This window comes from Choristoneura fumiferana, chromosome 9, assembly GCF_025370935.1.
Source record: "Choristoneura fumiferana chromosome 9, NRCan_CFum_1, whole genome shotgun sequence".
Lineage (NCBI taxonomy): Eukaryota > Metazoa > Arthropoda > Insecta > Lepidoptera > Tortricidae > Choristoneura > Choristoneura fumiferana.
The window spans coordinates 11,823,752-11,843,825 of record NC_133480.1 but is presented as its reverse complement, the minus strand read 5'-3'; the positions used below and the strand labels follow the sequence as shown (position 1 = coordinate 11,843,825).

Below are 20,074 nucleotides of genomic sequence, written 5' to 3'. Positions count from 1 at the left end.
CGATTAATTTGAACTTTGAAAGAGCTGGGCGGTGGTCGCCGCCGCGCGGTCAGTGCGCTTGTTCCCTTGTTCCCCACTTCCCCACCCCTACCCCGCCCGCTCTGCACGGCCACAGTAAAAGAGACCAAGTAGGTTAACTACGAACAAAAGTATATCGCGTTGCTTAAATGTGTGCGCTTCGCGAGATGATCACCTTTTACGTTCGCGTACTCGTACTTACGTATTTTAGGGTTCCGTACACAAAGAGTGCCAACGGAACCCTATTACTGAGACTCCGCTGTCTGTCTGTCTGTCTGTCTGTCTGTCTGTCTGTCCGTCCGTCTGTCACAGGGCTCTATCTCTTGAGCCGTAATAGGCACTTAAAATTTTCAGAAATTATGTATTACTAAATTATGTATTAGAAAGAAGTAATCTAAACAATAAATTCATCAAAGAACTCTCCAGACCACACTTGGACACACCATTCACCACGTATCATACTTAGTTCCATTTCGAGGTACATTTTTGGAGCTTTTTTAAGGTTCCGTACACTGATGTATTAAACTGTAGATACACATTGCCAAACAAAATCCCCATCAAAGAATGTCCGAACTATTTATTTGTTTGTGTAACAAATAAAATCATCACCCACACAAATTAATTAAAAGAATACGTGACGAAATTTGAACCTAGTCTTTACTAAGTTACAGTTGAATTTCGCTAGCGGCCATATTCCACAATTAATAAAAATATTTACGTGTGCGTAGAAACACTGATCCCACCACACAAACAAATAGAAAGAATACATGACGAAATTCGAACCTAGTCTTTACTCTATTACAGTTGAATTTCGCTAGCGGCAAAACTCCACAACGCTTGACACTTGACAGCTAACTCCACAATTTCACATACGCATGCTCGAATATGAATGTAAGCCTTATCAGAAAAGGCAGAGGGATTAATTTCACTTGCTACATTGAAGGCGACGTTGCAAGATTGCTTGGATGAGTTTGACGTTTCTTAAGACGGACGAATTCAGGTTGTAGAACAAAGAATGCATTCGGACTTTCGGAGAGGACTTTTGTAATAAAAAGTTTTTGTCAATTAAATTTAAAAAAAATTAAAAGGTAACTTTTAAGCTAATTTTCTTTAGTCCAAATGTTTACCGTTTTCGAGATAATCTATATACAGCCGGATTAAGACTATTTGATGCCTTAAGCAATGCACGCCTATGCCCCCCCCCCCCTTATCGATATTTTAAATAAGTATTTATTACGACGAAATATTATATTTATGAAATACGATAGAGATTATGGGGAGGCACGAGCGAGCGGATTTTCAAACAGCCTTACCTTTTATGTGCTAACAAAAAAAAAATTGTTGCTGTTTATGGTGCCCCCAAGACGTGATGCCCTAAGCAATCGCTTAATTTGCTTATGGGCTAATCCGGCACTGTCTATATATATAAAATTAAAATAATAAACTGACTAACTGACTGTTGATATATCAACGCACAGCCCAAACGCTGCACCTAGAGACCTACTTTATGCCCCTGGTTACCGAAGTACTCGTCAAGACGACAAACGAGTCCAAACTCGATGTGGTCGTGTCGTTTATCACAGAGTTCCTATGGTCACCCGCTAGCTTTATCATCAGATCAACTCCATGTTATAATAATATTGCATTGTCATCGGATTTAAGTATACATGCGTGTAAAATTTCAGCTCAATCGGTTGAAGATATCCACTTCAAATTTGAGTTGAAAGATTCCACCCGAGCAAACATAGTTACATTACACTGCAAATAAATATAATGCTTGTAATAAGTTTTTGTTCAAAATTTAATTTTTAATACAAGCTTTTTTGCCGAATGTACTTTTTGTTGACTGTACTTAAATTGTCGTCTAAACTACATATCTGTACCAAATTTCAAGTCTGTACTATTAACTATTGAGGAGTTCCCTCCTGCAGAGACGATTCTGATAGAACCACCAAGTTGTCACTACCAGATTATTGTATTGTCACCAAATTTACGTAAGTATGCCAAATTTCAAGTCAATCGGACCACTGGAAGTGGGTCAAATTTAGCTTCCAAGATTTGACCCAAACAAACAATAAATAAATAAATAAGCAATTAGGGCAAGCTACATAAAAGCTTCTAAAAATATCGCCGAAATGTAAGCACTTGTGCAAGTATTTCGAATAAAAAACAATTTGAATTCTCATCCTCCTTGGTTCTGGCTGTTTGCTTCTAAAACCATTGCCAGCGCACGCCGCGCGCAGCTCAAAAAAAAATTGCAGGCTGTCTGTCAGCACTGTTCATTCGCGGGAAATTCGGCGGACTTCGTATGTTGTGTTATTAAATAATAAGAAGCTCGACTAGTGAAAATAAATTGTAAACTGTATTATAAACCTTGTAAACAGTTTAAAATACTTAGTATGTTTTTTTTAGTGTAAAAAACAATAGGTAAACAGTGATTCATATGGTGTAGATTTGGCGAGCGCTTTATCAAAGTTGGCTTCATTGAGGTTTGTGGTTCATAAATTGCTTTATTAATTTTGCACAAAAACGAATAAACCACACAGTCAGACAGTCAGTACATTATATTATCGAAGCTTTATAAAACATAATTAAAATCGCAAACTTCAAGGTAAATATTCAAACGACATAAGCTACCCGTTGCTAGGCGACTCGGTAAATAAAATAGAGTGACGGCAACTCCACTACACTTTTGTTCCAAGTTCTGTTGTTTATCTGTTTCGTTTTACTGATATGCTTTCCTGTGCGTGTGACAAAGACAAGGCATTTGTCAATGTTGTGGAATTCTGGCAACGTTTATCTTTTAATAAGCAATTTAGAAATGGCTTTAAAATTAATTTAAATCAATATTTTTCTCTGATTATTAGAATTTAATAGAAAAAACAACAAATACTCGCTGAAAGTATGATATTCCATCAGATTTGTTCCGTTTTCGCGAGTGATTTTTGCACTTTTTAAAGACGCACGTGGGCATCGTTACGCTTGCACTGACAACAACGTACTGAGAAAAAAGAAGGCCACATTTACCAAAGTGGCGCTCATTTGGCTCGGACATATTCGGACGCGCGACTGTGGATCTACAGTTTAATACATCAGTGGTTCCGTACCTCAAAAATAAAACTGAACCATTATAGGATCACTCGTGTATCTGTGTCTGTGCGTCCGTATGTCATAGCCAATTTGCTCCGAAACTACTTGACCGATTGAATTGAAATTTGGTTCACCTATGTAAATTGATGACCCAAACACGGACGTGTAGTGTAAATAAATTAATTTTAAACACGGGGGCCAGTTTTGGGGGTCAATTAGAAAAAAAAAAAAAAACTATGTATAAACTATATCGTGTGACATATCAAATGAAAAGGGTACATTATGAAAATCTCAAATATATATTTTTATTTATTTAAATTAATCCGTTTCAAGTTATTTAAGAAAATAGATGAAAATTGACCATTTCCTCGCCCCTTATCTCCTAAAAGCCAGTAGGGCCTAAAAATTTTAAAAAAATACAGGAAATAGGTCCATACCTATAGATTACAGGAAAACATATGAGAATCTAATGGTATTTAAAGTAACACCGTTTAACCAGTATGAATATTTATATTTCGCTGAATGGCCAAATGAATTAAATTTAAAAAATAGCATAGCAACGGTATATGAAGGAGTTTAGAAATAAATTATACCTTTTTATAAAGAAAATGTTCTATTCTTTACTTCTGTCATACATATCTTGGCGGTAAAGAGTGAAGTTTTTGAGAAAACTAACCTTTTAGCAGAAAAAATCGATTAATTATAAAAAAAGTTAGTATTTGGTATCATATTGCGCTGAAACTATAAGTAATATCGCTTTTAAATGTATAAAAGGTTTATAGTAAATTTATCAAGAATTATTTCGTTCCTGCACACTTTTTATGTATTGTGTACGGTTTTCTTTTAAAATGGAAAATACCGCGGTCCGGACATATTCGAGGGGGTGGGGGGTGAAGCTCACCCCGGAGGAGGGGGAGAGTGGATAAAATTTAACTTTGCTCTATAACCTACATATCCTGATAGATAAAAGTCTTGCATTAATTTTGCCAAATTTTCAGCTAATTGTACTGAACTACAGCGCCAGCAGCAGGTCGTCGCGCGCGCAGCGGGCGCAGCTCGTGGGACAGACATACCTACCTAGTTCTCGTTAATGTAGGTTCTTGAACACATGATAGGGGATTTAATGTATGGATATAGATAATAGTTCTTTATGATACAAGTGCGGAAAGTAGGTAATAAAAATATCGAGCAACCACAGTCTTGCGTAGTCCCGTTTTGTTCGGAAAAAAGGGAGGACAAAAGTTTTCGAAAGACAAAACTGTCTCAAAACACAGACATTCATTGCCCCTTATCGCATAATTGCCATAATAAATTTCAGGTAATGCAAAATATTCAAAAAAAATATTCTAATTATGAATAAAAATAAAATTATGAATTTGACATTTCGGAGACCTCACGCTACACTAGCGCCTCTAGCGGCGAATTCACACGCGATAGCCCTCATTGTCTCTACCTCTACCTCTTCAGGTATTTTAGAGGAAGTAGTTTATGTTTTCAACAAAATAGAAAAAGTTTTTTTATTGTTTTTAAGTTATGATATGAAAAATAGCAAATTTAATCTCACTAATATTAATTATAATTGCGAAAGTTTGTAAGACTGTATGTTTGTTTGTACAGTCACGTCTATAAATATGTATACAAAAACAAGGTTGCGTAAATATGTAGTCATACATTGTATCAAAAATATTTATCTATTACTGACACCAAAAATTGTATTCATTAAACTTTTTCAGTATTATGTAATCAGAAAATGCTTCAGAAAGTTGCATACTTAAATAAATTCCATTTAAATGTATCCACCTCGTAGGCAAAAATAAGTATACATGAATGGGTTCCATATACATAAAACCACACCAATTTGGCAAATATTTGTATACGCCGTTTGATTCATAAATATGTAAACACGATTTGATATTTTGATTCGTTTTGAAGAATTACTGTTTTGTTAAGATTACATGTCTGTCTCTTTCGTAACCTGCATGCGGGCAGGGACATACATACTACGAATCCATACTCCATAAAATAATATTATATACTGGTGACCCGTTCCGGCACAACACGGTTACGGTATACATAGACACCGTGAATCACACTATTTATTTGTGAAAACCGCATCAAAATCCGTTGCGTAGTTTGAAAGATCTAAGCGTACAGACAAAAAAAGCGACTTTGTTTTATACTATGGAGTGATGAATTGAAAGTAACTCTGTCTGTTCCGGTATCACGTCGAAACCGACTGGTTTCGACTGTCAAGGGGCTGAACATAGGGTACTTAGTTTCATCTCCAAAAGCAACCCTTAAGGGGAGAAAATGGGGATGAACTGACTGGAGTGAGCTGGATGAAATTTGGTATGGATATATTTAATTTTTTATACACCATCAAGATCACCAAATACTTGGAAACGTCCAGAGTGGTCATTAATATCGACTAAGCCAAAGCGATCAAGTTGTTCGGGTCATCCACTGAGGACAGATCCACTGAAGCATCTATAATTTGCAATCTTTAATCATTGTAATTTTAATTATAGAAGACAGCTTCTGAATGACGATGACAGAATGGCGATCTTGCACTTGACAGTATAAGTATATGTAAGTAATTGATTTTAAAATGAAGTTCTTCCATGAAGCCAGTGACTTTCTTTTATATATATAACCTATCTGAATTTACAAATAGGTAGTGTTTTCTATCTTTAGTCTATACATCTTTATCTATTCACTTTAATGTGAAGTGTTGGAAGTGTGGACAAGTGCAAATGATGTCTCGCCATTCGTACTGCAAACCAAGAACTGGCTGGCTACAGTGCGGCTCTACCACTAACAATTAACAATATAATTAAAATAAAATAAAAAAAATGCTTAGTGCACCTTTCTGAGAATGACCCTAAACTGAAATACTCATATTTACAAGTCAATTCAATCTAAGGACTGTCAAGTGCGTCATAGAATAATCGTGAGATAGACGTATGCAGTGACAAGTCCGCACTGTTTTCGTGAATTGTCAAATCAGTTAAATATACAACTTACGATTCTATGCCAGTCAGACAAGGTTTGTTGTTGCAGTCTGGATACATATTTATGAATCAAACGGCGTATAAAATATTTTCCAAATTGGTGTGGTTATATGTATATGGAACCCATTCATGTATACTTATTTTTGCCTACGAGGTGGATACATTTAAATGGAATTTATTTAAGTATGCAACTTTCTGAAGCATTTTGTGATTACATAATACTGAAACAGTTTAATGAATACAATTTTTTGGTGTCAGTAATAGATACATATTTATGATGAAAATTGTGGCAACATATTTTAAATTTTTTTTGTGTATACATACTTTTAGACGTGACTGTACCTACCTCTTCACGTCTTGACCGCTGAACCGATTTAGGTTAAATTCGGTATACCTACAGATAGTAAAAATCCCGTGAAAGGACATAGAATAGTTTTTATCCCGGAAAATTGCATAAGAATTTTACGTGAACGGAGTCGCGGGCAACAGTTAGTTAATGAATAATTGAAACTAAAATTGACGTCTTCGATATTTAAATTAGAATTTAGTTTAGACCGTATACTAAAAAAATGCAATTTATTAAATGACTTCCTAAAGCGTGCACTATTAAATAGCCTAATTTCCTTCTGTCCATTCCTATATTGAACAGACTGTAAATAACTTAACACGTTCGCCGGCGGCATCCTAGATATGGAATGTACTGAAATGACAGTAAGTATTTTTTTTTATACAAAATGAAACGACAACTATAGCAGTAGGTACTCGAGCTTGTTATTACGTTATTTCGGCAGTAGTGCAACAATTGTTGTACTTCATAATCATACATCACATGACCGACAGTAAAAAATTGCTACGTACCATCAGCCAAATAAGTGGTCTATCAATTTGTAAACAAGTTCCTATCAAATGAATATATCGCTAAAGTCGAACTTTCAAGTTGACAGACGTCTATTGGCATTATTGTTTTATGACATGCAAACGATTATCAACTTTAGGGTGGTAGACCACTTATTTGGCTGATGATACCTATCAATGCTATGGGTTTTGCTCGGGAAGCACCGCAGGTAAGTACTGTGTTATAATAGGCAATCTCGAATAAATAGGTACTTAAATAATAAATATAAATAAATACTGCGTTAGCCATACCTTGGTAGGTAGGTATAGCGTGGTTCGTATTTTTTACCGTACCTACCTAATGCCCGCGAACGTGTTTGAACGTGTGTGAAGTGAGTGAATTTATCCGTAAAAATGTCGGCCAGTGGTTAGTTTAAGTAATTTTATAGTTAAGTATTTTTTTGCCATATCCAGTTAATATGTATATATATCACCGAGTACTATTTTATTTCCAAAGTTTATTAAAACAACTTAGTTATACCAAGGTACTCAATTGTATGAATTTGACCGTTGAAAAGGTAATTTAATCGTAGGTATTCAAGTTTTTGTAATGGGCTACTACGAAACTCGAAGTTCGTGTCGTGCGGTCCCTCTGACACATACTATTTAGTACGAGAGCGAAAGAGACGGTACGATACGAACTTCGAGTTTCGAGTTACGTTACTACGAAACCCTGCCCTGCTGGTGACGTGCTGAATAACCAAATCACTGGTTTCACGTTAAGCGACAAGTGGTGATTTTTGTAACGAGTTATTTTTGTGGCGATTCGATTTTCGCCTCAACGTTACCGACGTCATGAGTAGCATAGCGTAAAAATTATAACCTTAATTTTATACAACGTCAAAGAAACGATTCTTAGATTATGAAATTATTGACATTACACCGAAAAACGATGCTTGTGATAAATAACGTTATAGCTCAATAGCTTGTAACAAATTACGTAAAATACTAGTTTCATTCCTAACTCAGTTTCAGTGACTGTCACAGAACGCGTCACTGCAGGCAGTGAAAGAAATTGGTTACTAAAATCACTGGTTTTAGTAACCAGTGAGTGACATGATTCGTGTCACCAATTTCGTTTCGTTTCGCTCAAATCACGTAACATGTAACGACCCACACCTAATTTAAACAGTTTTTATTTACTATAGGTACTTACTTGCGTCCTAGTTGATCGAATCAATTGAGGCACAATCAAGGGCACTTAGTTCACAGAAATCACACACTCACTAGGTAAGTCTAGGTAACATCATTGGAAAGAAGTAAAAATGCAATGAGGTCCACTTACAACCAATAATTGATGGCATTGGTAAGTATCGATATTTCACTCTCCTTTAAATTATAATTAATGAAGTATCCGAATTCGTAACACCGACCGCCACAAAATGCCGCTACTTGTATAAAAACTTAAACAAAATAAAATCAACATTCTATCGTCACTTTTTATTTTTCAAATACAGAATAAACTAAACTACTTCGACACTATCGCCAGCTAGCTACTTCTAACCGCATTATCTGGAAGTTGGGTGATCGATCATCTTCGTTTAAAAAAAAATACAATGTTAATGCTTAAAGCTCCATCCATTAGTTCATTATTGAGTTCAGTCAGAGCAGAGATTTAAAAATTATACTTATGAGTTCGTAATCGTTAGTAAAAAAAACTCTAACTTTATTTTTTTTTTGGTTTTGGCATCGGTCTCTTTAGGTTAGCACCACTTCTGCCAATGGCTCCTGACAGCAGCAAAAGTGTTTGACCAGTAGGGCTACTATGAAACTCGAAGTTCGTATCGTACCGTCCCTCTCGCCCTTGTATTAAATAGTATAAGTGTCAGAGGGACCGCACGACACGAACTTAGAATTTCGTAGTACCCCCAAAGTTTTTAAAAACAGCAGGGCTACTACGAAACTTGAAAATCGAAGTTTGTATTCTTTGTACCGTACCCTCCCTCACTCTTGTATTAAATAATATAAGCGCCAGCGGGACGGTACGATACGAACTTCGATTTGGGAGTTTCGTAGTAGCCCAGCAGCACTTCGGAATCTTAATAATTTAGCATTCTAGTAGTGTTTTTTTTTTTAAATCGGTCGAGTACAAATTGAGTTAATTCGTAGCAATCATCCAATAATACAAAAATCCAAATCTTTCCTCTTTATAATATTAGTACAGATTCATTTATTTTGCAAAAACTTAAAATGCATAAGGCTTTATTTTAATATATATAATTATATAAATACAATTGTAGTTACTTGCAGTATTACGTACCCTCCTACATTAAATCTTAAATACTTCAGTACTCACGGCATAAATACTTAACTATTAGTTTATTTATTATTTAATATTATATTTCATTATAATTCACATAAATGACTAACAACACCACAACAACTTAATTAATAACTACGACTGTAACATGATTTTCTAACTTAAGATCATAATCTTATATTAAAATCTGACTTCTTGCAGCATGTGCTTTGTTCTTTCTGCCTGTTCCTTACGTATTTAAAAAAAACTTGACTTAACAGTGACAGTGTCACACACAGACAACGAGCAGACAACCTACTAAGATTTTTTTTACCGTACAACCACTGATCGTACAACGGCAAAAACTACTAGACACTGGCAAAATTGTCCTCAATGGACAGAGCCATATTTTTTTAAAGAAACAACAACAACAACAACCTACTAAGAGAGAGAAATTCAGTGCCACAAAGATCTAACTAATGTGGATGACGTTTACCAGAGGGCGCTCTATTTTATTTACATTATTAAATTATTTTTAAAAGTTTTATAGTCTTTACATTATTTAGTACTTTACTCTCAAAATACAAACAAACCAATAACTACAAACAAAAGATAAGCCAGCATTGCCATACAACGAAGAAATGCAATCAGTTTTATGGGCATAGTAGCCATCCGAGCCTGATTGAAAATTAATAATAAATATTTTTGCTTAGCTTATGCTTAGCAATTGTAGATAATGTTTGTGTATAAAATATTGTTAGGGTTAAATATTTGAATATCGAAAATTAAAAGACCTACGGTTAAAATGTCAATGTTCAAAATATCTAAAATTAAAATATCGATGCTATCACAATATCGAAAGTTGGCATACCTATGGTTAAAATGTCCAAGATTGAAATGTCGATTGATTAAAATATCGATTGAGTAACAATGTCGATAACCATTATATCTGTTATAATTGTCAACATATTTGATTGAATGTTGAAAATTAAAATATCATACATACAAATCTGCTTCATTTATTGCTCCTTTCTCTTAATAACATTTATTTTACATAATCTAGTCCTTTTTAGCACTCGCCGGCCGCTACCGCGGCACGCTCGCTTCGGCAGCTCGGCTCGTGCGTTGTTGTGCGCACAGTCCTAACGTAACTGAACCAAATATTTTTGGTAATTCATCATTTTACCGAAATGTCTATAATGTTCAATAGGTTAGGTTAGGATAATTTTTTTGTCAAGGCGCGAAGCGCCTTAACTGAGCGGAATAGAGCTCCGTCGATCCTATCACGTGATAGTTCACACAAAGGATAGGATATTCGATATTCTGTACTTCAATACTTTGTACTTCGATATTTATATCTTTGGATGTCACTTTTGTAGATAATTGGATTTTCGATATATTGGACGTAGGTTATCTTACCATTCGACAATATAAACTTTTATTATTTTAATTTTCGAAATGTTAAACATCGACATTTTAACCGTAGGTATTTTAATTTTTGATATTCAAATATGTCATCTGTGTTAGTTATCTTTTTGCCACGGTCATTAAAATTTTACTCACTGTACGTCCGTGCAGTAATAAAATACACCATGTCGTATTATTATGATACCTTCAAACCTAAAGAGTAGTTAGTAAATCATCACTACACAGTATCATTGCATGACCATCACTTTGTTTTTATTCAAAGCATCATTATCACAAGCTGACATTTTAACTGTCACATTTAACATTACGCTTTTACAAAACACAGTGCTGCTATCAGTGGCTCAACGTTGCGGTACTAAATTTTTTAAATAACTGTATTTTAAAGCCAATTGCCATATTTTAAAATAAAATTTTAATAAATTTGGTCTTATAAAAATGTTAATTTATATTACTATCGTTCTATATGTAAAAAGACTTAGTTGGATGCATTAGAAGGCAGCTGTCTGTTTGTTTGGAGTTTTCAACGTCAAATTTCCGTATATTACGGCAATTAACATACTAGTGCCAACACTCGCAGTTATATTAAGAATTGTATGAAAAATATTACCGACGGTCCCCGCGAACAAACGTATAATGGCTTTTACACGATTTTTTTTTATTGTTTAGATACGTTATTTTAGTTATCCAGCGGAGTTAAAAGACCATCTGTATTTTTTAAAAGTAAATATAATAAAAAATAAGGTAATGTAAATGTTTTTTCTAGGGAAAGAAGAAATATAAAATTTGCATGAATAAAATAATATATCAATGTTAATGTAGCATATAGATCTCGTCTGTTTTGAACATTAACAAACGTGTATCATTGGTACGGAGTATCTTGGAATTTGTGTAAAACTACTTTACACGTATATTCGTGTCATTATTTTATTGCACGTTTTTGTATTGTCTCATGAAATATGCACGCGAATCAATTTGCTTGTGTAGCTTATGTTCTTCACTGTTTTCAAGTTTTAGTGTGTATTTATTTTTAAATAAAATAGAAATAGAAAACGTTTATTCGCATTTCGCAAATTACATGTACACAAAATAAAACAAGTATAAAGTAAATATTATTTTTCCATCTATAACTAGCAGGAATAAAAACTGCAACAATTTGATAGCAAAACAGGTGATATCAAAAATTCACAGAAACCATCTGTGCAAGCGTTTAGTAACAATTAATATCAAAACGAATTTCCTATTTGAACATTACTGTGACGGAGTGATACATTTTCGACCTTTTGTCACTAAAATGAAAAAAGTTAATCCAGCAGATGAAGAGCTATTAAAGTTTTTCTGTTTTTTATTTTTCCTGCGAAGTTGATGTTTTCATATTACACATTTATTCGCGGGGACCGTCGTTATAAAAATGTGATTGAACCAATACATACTTATAATATATTTTTAATGGTGATTCAAATTAGTTAGATTTAATACAGCTTTACAATCTTTAAGATTTTTTTTTCATGTATGTAAGGAAGAACATATGTGCTTTTCCCACTAAAGTCGATAAGCCAAAGGCTACTAGAAACACAGGGAAGCTTAAAGTTCCATCTTACAGACTGGCTAAAACCGTCGTTTCTTGGAAATTGCATACGTTTTTATATAAAATTCCAAAAATATTATAAATGAAACAGATACAAAATTCAGATCTATTGTCAAGAAGACATTAATATCTAAGGCGTATTATAAAGTTAATGATTATATCATGGACAGGAATATTTGGAAATAATTCCGATCCGCATAAGCGATCCCTTCAAATAGCGAACCTACTGTGTTAAAAATAAAGCTGTGTTAAATACTTGTGATGTATAATATTATGATTTAATAATAATCGTAAATCTGTTTAAAAAATTATATTCCTCGTTGAGTTTCTTGCCGGATTCTTCTCAATAGAGGTTTTTCCGAACCGGTGGTAGTTTTTTTTTGATATTCATAAGTGCTTGTTATAGCCTAAATTGAATAAAGATATTTTGACTTTGACTTTGACATCATAAATATTAATGCATTATTCTTGAAATTTTTGTTAGAGTTTAAATAAAATATAACACGTAATGGTAGACGATGTTTATTGTGCGGAAGCACATCTTGAAGTAGATCACAATGGATATGTCAATCATGACAATATTATTTTTCTTTACTAGACATAAACAACAAAACCTTAACACCCCCCTCAATATTAACTTCAGTTAAAATTGCAATCATTAAGTATTAACAGGGGTAATACAAATATACAGACTCATAAAACATACACAGCACTATTATTCATTTCATTACTAGTACTAACAACACTAACATAAACATTGACACTTCAGCATTAAATAAACTCACAATACTTTAAGTTTTTCTACAAAATAATTGTGTTTCACACTGCCCAATGGCTTAGTGAATATATCTGCGATATTTTCGTTTGTTGGAACGTATGACATTTTAAACATGTTCTTATTGTAACAATCTTTGATAAAATGGTATTTTATATCAATATGTTTGGTTCTGTTACTGTTTTCGTTACAGTCGATCATTCTTAAAGCACTTTGATTATCGATGTGTAAGTACGATTTAATATCATTATAGCCAAAATTAGATAATATACCTTTTAAATAGACGAGTTCCGTTGTAGCCATGGCTGCTGCCACGTACTCCGCCTCTGCAGTCGATAGAGCGATTGTCTGCTGTTTCTTTGTGAACCATGATACCAAATTACTATTATGAAAAATAGCACAACCACTTACGCTTTTCCTGTCGACGTTGCTCGCCCAATCCGCATCAGTATAGCATAACACTTGTTTGTCTTGCGTCTTCGTGTATGTCAGGCATTTGTGCGAAGTTAATTTTAAGTACCTTAATACCCTTTTCGCTGATGTCCACGTAGTATTTGTTGGCTTGTCTAGAAATCTACTTAAATACGACGTAGCAAAAGTAATATCTGGACGTGAGACTGTGGAGATGTAAATAAGGCATCCAATCAACTCACGATAAGGCACATCAATTACAGTTTCTTCTTCTTTGATTGGAGTTCCTTGTTCCATAGGCGTCTGTGTTCCTTTGCAATCCGTCATTCCAAATTTTCTAGTACTTTCTCAATCAATTTAGTTTGGCTAATTTTCAGCTTATCATGTTCTCTTTTTATTTCCATACCTAAGTATTCTCTGACTTCGCCCAAATCTCTTATCTTAAATTCTTCTTTCAGCTTCTCTATTGTTTCTTTATCTCTGTAGTTTTTCCCGTTATTAGAATGTCATCAACCCAAATAAGTAGCCATACGTTGGCTTTGTAGTACAGACAGAAATCATATTTCGATTGTTCAAATCCTTGTGTTACTATATAATTATGAAATCGGTCATTCCAACATTTTGGAGCTTCTCTCAATCCGTATAACGATCTTTGTAGTTTTAATACTTTTCCCGCTGAAACCTCAACGCCCTCTGGTGGCTTTATGTACACTTCTGTGTGCAGATATCCATTCAAAAAAGCAGTTTGAACATCCAGTTGTTTCATAGGAAAATTTTCTTGTACTGCGTGGCTAAACATCATTCTTATTGTCGATACTCTTGCAACAGGTGAATAAACATTGTGAATGTTATCCGTCTGGAAACCTTTAGCTACTAATCTCGCTTTCTTTCTTCCATCTTGTTTCGTCTTAAATATCCATTTTGTATCTATGGCTTTCTTTCCTCTAGGTAATTCAGCTTCTTTCCAGGTATTCAACTCTTCAAGTGACTTTATTTCTTCATTTATTGCTTTTTTCCATTCTTCTCCTTTGTCTACAGCTTCTTTATAACTACGCGGGTCTGAGTCCGCTATTAGAGAAAATGCTATATTTGCATCATACATTTCCTCTTCTGCTGTGTAATAATCTTCGAATCGAGGTGGTGGCCTCCTATCTCTTTGTGGCCTTTGTGGTGCTTCTTGTGCTTCTCTTCGTACTTCGTCGCTTGTATCTTGTTCTATTGGTTGCTCCTCTTCATTCGTAGTTTGTTTATTACAGTTTTGTTCTATTTCATCATCTTCGTCATCATTCTGTTTAGTTATTCTCTGATCATTCTGTTCTTTGATATTTTCTCGTATACAAAATCATTCTCATCAAATCGTACATCTCTAGATATTAATATAAGGTCTGCTTTCGGATCCCATAAGCGGTAACCGTTTGATGCATATCCAATCATTCGCATTTCCTTAGCTCGTTTTTCTAGTTTGTCGCCTCTGGGCATAGTTACTACCCAGGCTTTGCTACCGAATACTCGTAATCTCGATAAGTCAGTCTTACCTCTCATAATGGCTTCAGGCGTTTTAAAGTTTACAGCTGTCGAAGGGCATCTATTTATTTGGTAGGTTGCGCATAAAATTGCTTCACCCCACAGATATTTTGGTAAATTCGTTTCTACTAGCAGTGTCCTTGCCCTGTCCATCAAACTTCTGTTCATTTTTTCTGATACGCCGTTCTGTTGTGGCGAATACGCTTGTGTATACTGGATTCTTATTCCTCGTTCTCTGCAAAAATGTTCAAAAAAGTTATTTTTGAATTCTCCGCCGTTGTCGCATCGTATTTTGTTTACTTTTGTTGCGTATTCTATCTCTAATCTCCGAATGTACTCGATTAAGTTGGCAGTGGCTTCGCTTTTACGTTTTAAAAGATATGTACAACAAAAATGTGAAAAATCATCTATTATTACTTGGTAATATATTTCTCCGTTGATACCAGGTGTACGTTGAGGACCTGCAATATCAGTGTGTATTAACTCACCTATGTAAGTTGAACGTGGCCTCTTGACAGGTACGAAAGGTAATCGCGTCGCCTTACTCATCATGCAAGGAGAGCAGGGTTTGTTGCTAGTCGGCAGCCGCATCCAATGTAGACTTCTTCGGTTGAGGTGACCCAATCTTCTGTGCCACAAGTCGTCGTCGCTTAAAGCTGCGCTACAAGTTGCTAAACATATTTCGGCATTTAATAGAAATAAATTACCTATGCAAGAACCAAACACATAGATATTAGAATTTTTCCTGCCTATTTTTACATTTTGTTTGCTAAAAATTACGTGAAAGTCATTTTGAACCATTTTCTTCACTGACATTAAATTGAGGGATAGATTTTTGACAATCAACGATTCTAAATTTATTGTCACATCGTTACATTTCATTAACATGCAACCTTTTTTCTCGGCCATCAGGTAGTCTCCGTTTGCGATGTAAATTTTGATCGGTGTTTCTAAAGTTTTGACGTTGGTCATACATTTTTCGTAATCTTCGTTAATCATATGCTCTGTACATCCTGAATCGATTACCCATTCGATGTTTCCGTTCGTAGGTCTTGATGGTTCTTTGATTTTCCTGTTGTCCAAAAATTAAAATGCTTTTGTCCGGTTTCTTCGAATGCTATGTTTCCATAATGGTTGGGATGCCGTGAATATCTTTGGTAACGGTTATTCGTTCTTCCTCGTCCGCGTCCGCGACCTCGGCTATGCCAGACATTTCTTGTAGCAGTCTCTTGATAGGTGTCCTGGTTTTTTGCAAGTATAACATGTAACGAATGCTGTATCCTGACTGTTGTTGGTTGGCATTTCTTGCACTTTTACTCTTCGTCCAGTAGTCTAGCTCTCACGAAATCTAGTTTTAACGTACTTTCTTGGAACCCCGTATTGCATTCGATGGCAGTTATTACATGGTCGTACTTCTCTTGTAGGCCTGTTAGTAGATAAGCGATTTTGTCTCGTTCTGTTAAGGAGTCTCCAGCACACTCTAATTCACTGGTTATACTGTCAAAATTTTCAAAATAGTTTTCTAATTTTTGGTCTGGTGATTGTTTTAGGTTTATTAACTTTCGCCTTAAAAGTATGGTAGATATAACGCTCTTCCTCTGGAATATTTCTTTTAATATGTCTAACATATTCCTGCGGTTGTCGCATTTTGTAATTATATTTAAATATTTGTCTGGGAGACATTGAACAATAATATTTTTGGCTTTTGCATTGGCTTTCTTAATCTCTTCCTTATTTAATTTACTTACATTTTCGTCTTCTTGAATAATACCCCATAATCCTTTTCTTCTAGAACGCATTTTACACGGTAAAGCCAATTATTAAAGTTTTCAGCTTTTAGTTGCGGAAAATTCGACGAAGCCATTTTCTTTTTATTTTCTTGACGTTTTTATTTTTCAGTTGACACTTTTCGACGACTTTTGTTTTACATCTTCATTTTTCTTATTTCAATTTGTCTACATATTATTTACATTTTGTACTTTTACACATTTATTCACTACATTTATCTTTATATTTTGTTATATCTTCTTTATTGATAGCCCATAACCTGTTAGAGTTTAAATAAAATATAACACGTAATGGTAGACGATGTTTATTGTGCGGAAGCACATCTTGAAGTAGATCACAATGGATATGTCAATCATGACAATATTATTTTCTTTACTGGACATAAACAACAAAACCTTAACAATTTTAACTTGTAATCAACATAGTTCTTCCACACTTATAGATGGCCGTAGCAGAAAACTACAACTGTCAAACTTAAGTAACGTAACTTGCCATTGGATTGGATACTGCTCATAATACTATCTTACCTATCACACTCACTACGAACTAAACTCGAAATTCGAAGTTGTGTGGTGCGGTCCTCTGACACTTGTACGAGAGCGAGAGCGAGAGCGACGGTACGATACGAACTTCGAGTTTCGTAGTAGCCCTCAAAAAGAATAAAACCACTAGTTACAGTACAGTACCACTACGTTTTGTAGCCTTACTGCTGGAGTGTAGTGGCATGCTGGCAATGCGGTAAATCGAAATTATTTCGCATTAATTACCGCATAACGCAGAAGTAAACTGAAGGAATTCTAAAAACACTAAAATGTCTCAACCAGAGATTGAGAAATTATCTTTAAGTAAGTGTAAAACCGAAAAATAACCTCAGTCCTTTAATTACACGTATGCAAATTATTTATCAACATTTTTTTAGGTGAGATTTATACGTCGGATAAAAGAGGGAACGACGAAAGTGGCGATGGGACCGAAGATAAGCCTATAAAGACTTATACTGCAAGCCATGCGCCGTGCGGGAAAAGAACCATTTCCAACCATTTACGTCGACGCTAAGGAAGATGGTAAAGTGTACGATGTGGCAGCGAAGTCTCAGCTGAAAAAGATCCAGAAAATCTGGGTGAGGGAGAGCCATAAGGCTGCCGACAAAGCTAAAGCGGAGGAAGAAGGCAATGAAAAGAGAGCGCAGAACCTCGAAGAAGCGAAAAAAATAGTAATTAAAGAGGACCCTAGCCTGCCTAAGGCTACTCTCGTGAAAATTTATGAAAGTAAGTGTTTTCTTAACATGATTGAAGTGGCTTTAGTGCAAGTTTATTTTTGATATTGGTTTTTGCAGAATGATGCAATAGTGCATCTAAATGCACTGGCAAACATTGACACACCTAAGTGTGACAATGTCGTTGCATTATTCTGCATGCTTATTACACAGGTATTGCATCATGTAGCTGTATTTTGAAAATTCGGTTTCATTTAAATATTACTACTTTAAGGGCTGTTTCACCATCCATTGATTAGCGTTAACCGACAATTAAATGTGATGCTGTCTCCGTCTATTCGAACAAAAACAAATAGAGACGGCATGACATCTAACCGCCAGTTAACACTAATCAATGGATGGTTGAAACAGCCCCTGATTTATTTACATTTGTAAAATCTTATATTCTAAAGCCTAATGGCTGGAAAATCTCTAAAAGGTCATGGTAGCCTATTGATTGACCTGTGCCCGGAGTTGAAATTTTTATATATTTTTGGTGAAAGAAAACATTGTGAGCAAACCTGTACATGCTGCATAACAATTTAGTGGTACCTGTGAAGTTTCCAATTCGCACTGTAATTGCGTAGTGTAGTAAAGAAACCCTCTAGACACAATAGGATTTTCTTTCATAATCATAGCATAGAATTATTACTATACATCGGCGACTCGTGGCAACTTTGTAGCACTAATGATGAGACAAACTAAAACTACAAGTCTTTAGAGATTGTTTTTAATATTGTTACTGAGATTGCGACCAAAACATAAACATGGTTTATCAGAAGGTAAAAAGTAATGTCAAAAATCCAAGATATGATATCTTACAATAAAAATATGAATATCTTATTACTAGGACATTACAGAAAAATGCTTCTTTTACCTATCACATCAGTCAGTCGAAAGATTATTTTCTTACACCAAGTGTATTTTCTCAAATATATATCAGCATTGAGGTAGAAATATAAGAAAACTTCTAAAAAAATTAAAACAATTATTAATGTACTTATTGATAATATATATTTTCAACTTTTATTTCCAGAAAATGACAAAAAAAAATAGCACAAAAAAAAACAATAGTACAATAAAAAAATCTAAATATCAAAAATCTTAAAAAAAGAATAAATTATATAATAAAGTAATAAAAAACTACTCAAAGATTATTAAGTGTCTATCACGAATGTCATAGAGGTATTCAATAAGTAATAGAAATACTTTTTCTAATTGGTTTCTTTTGCTTGGCTCATAGCTCATACAGGAAAACATTCTCACATCACTAGTCTTTCAGAAACATCAAATTCTACCTCAATGCCACGAGTCGCCGATTTTTCAATTTTACACCTGTAAAACAGAAGTTGCATTGTCAAACTAGATCACAAGCACTTTGGGTGGCTCTCACCAAGCCCGCAGACTCTAATGTCACAAGTGTTGAGTCACTGTGTAGAGACCCCCACGGTAGGCCAGCTAAGCATTGGTGTATTTTGGAAGTTATTGTTCAGAGGGGCCTGGCCTGGATTTTTTGTGAAGATATAAGTATTATAAAATTTCGAATAGGTGGCCCAACATTCCGGGTGGGGGCTAGCCCATACTTGGGTGGGCACGGCCATCCGCCTCCCCTCGATATACGCCTATGCAGATAGAGGCCTGGCTGGTAAATCCACCTTGACTAAGTATATTTGACACTGGTTGCAGCAGCAGAATTGAAATTTAATTAAAAAAAAAATTGAGATCTTCTGAGGCCTTATTGTCTTACACGTAACATCTCCGATATTTTTTTTATATTTGTCGTGGTGGAAATATTCTACACTTACACTGAACATAGATATAGTTAAGATGTTTTAGTTTTAGTTTTGTAACTAAGGGACCCCGTGACATACCTGTGTTATTATTTTTTTCATGTAATTTTTCTTTAATTTTATACAGTAGTTTATTATAAGGATTTTATTGTAATTATTTATTTTGAAAAAATTACTACTGCTAAGTTTCTTACAGCACATTCTCTTGTAATGATGGTCTTTCCAAAAGCACTGGTAGTGTTAAAAAAAAGTTGTGAATAAGTGCC

The 20,074-nt window shown here is 34.7% G+C and overlaps 1 pseudogene; it reads left to right on the top strand.

The window, feature by feature from the left end:
- Positions 1-17,464: 17,464 nt before the first annotated feature.
- Positions 17,465-18,104, top strand: LOC141431506 (asparagine--tRNA ligase, cytoplasmic pseudogene; annotated as a pseudogene).
- The last annotated feature ends 1,970 nt before the right edge of the window (positions 18,105-20,074 follow it).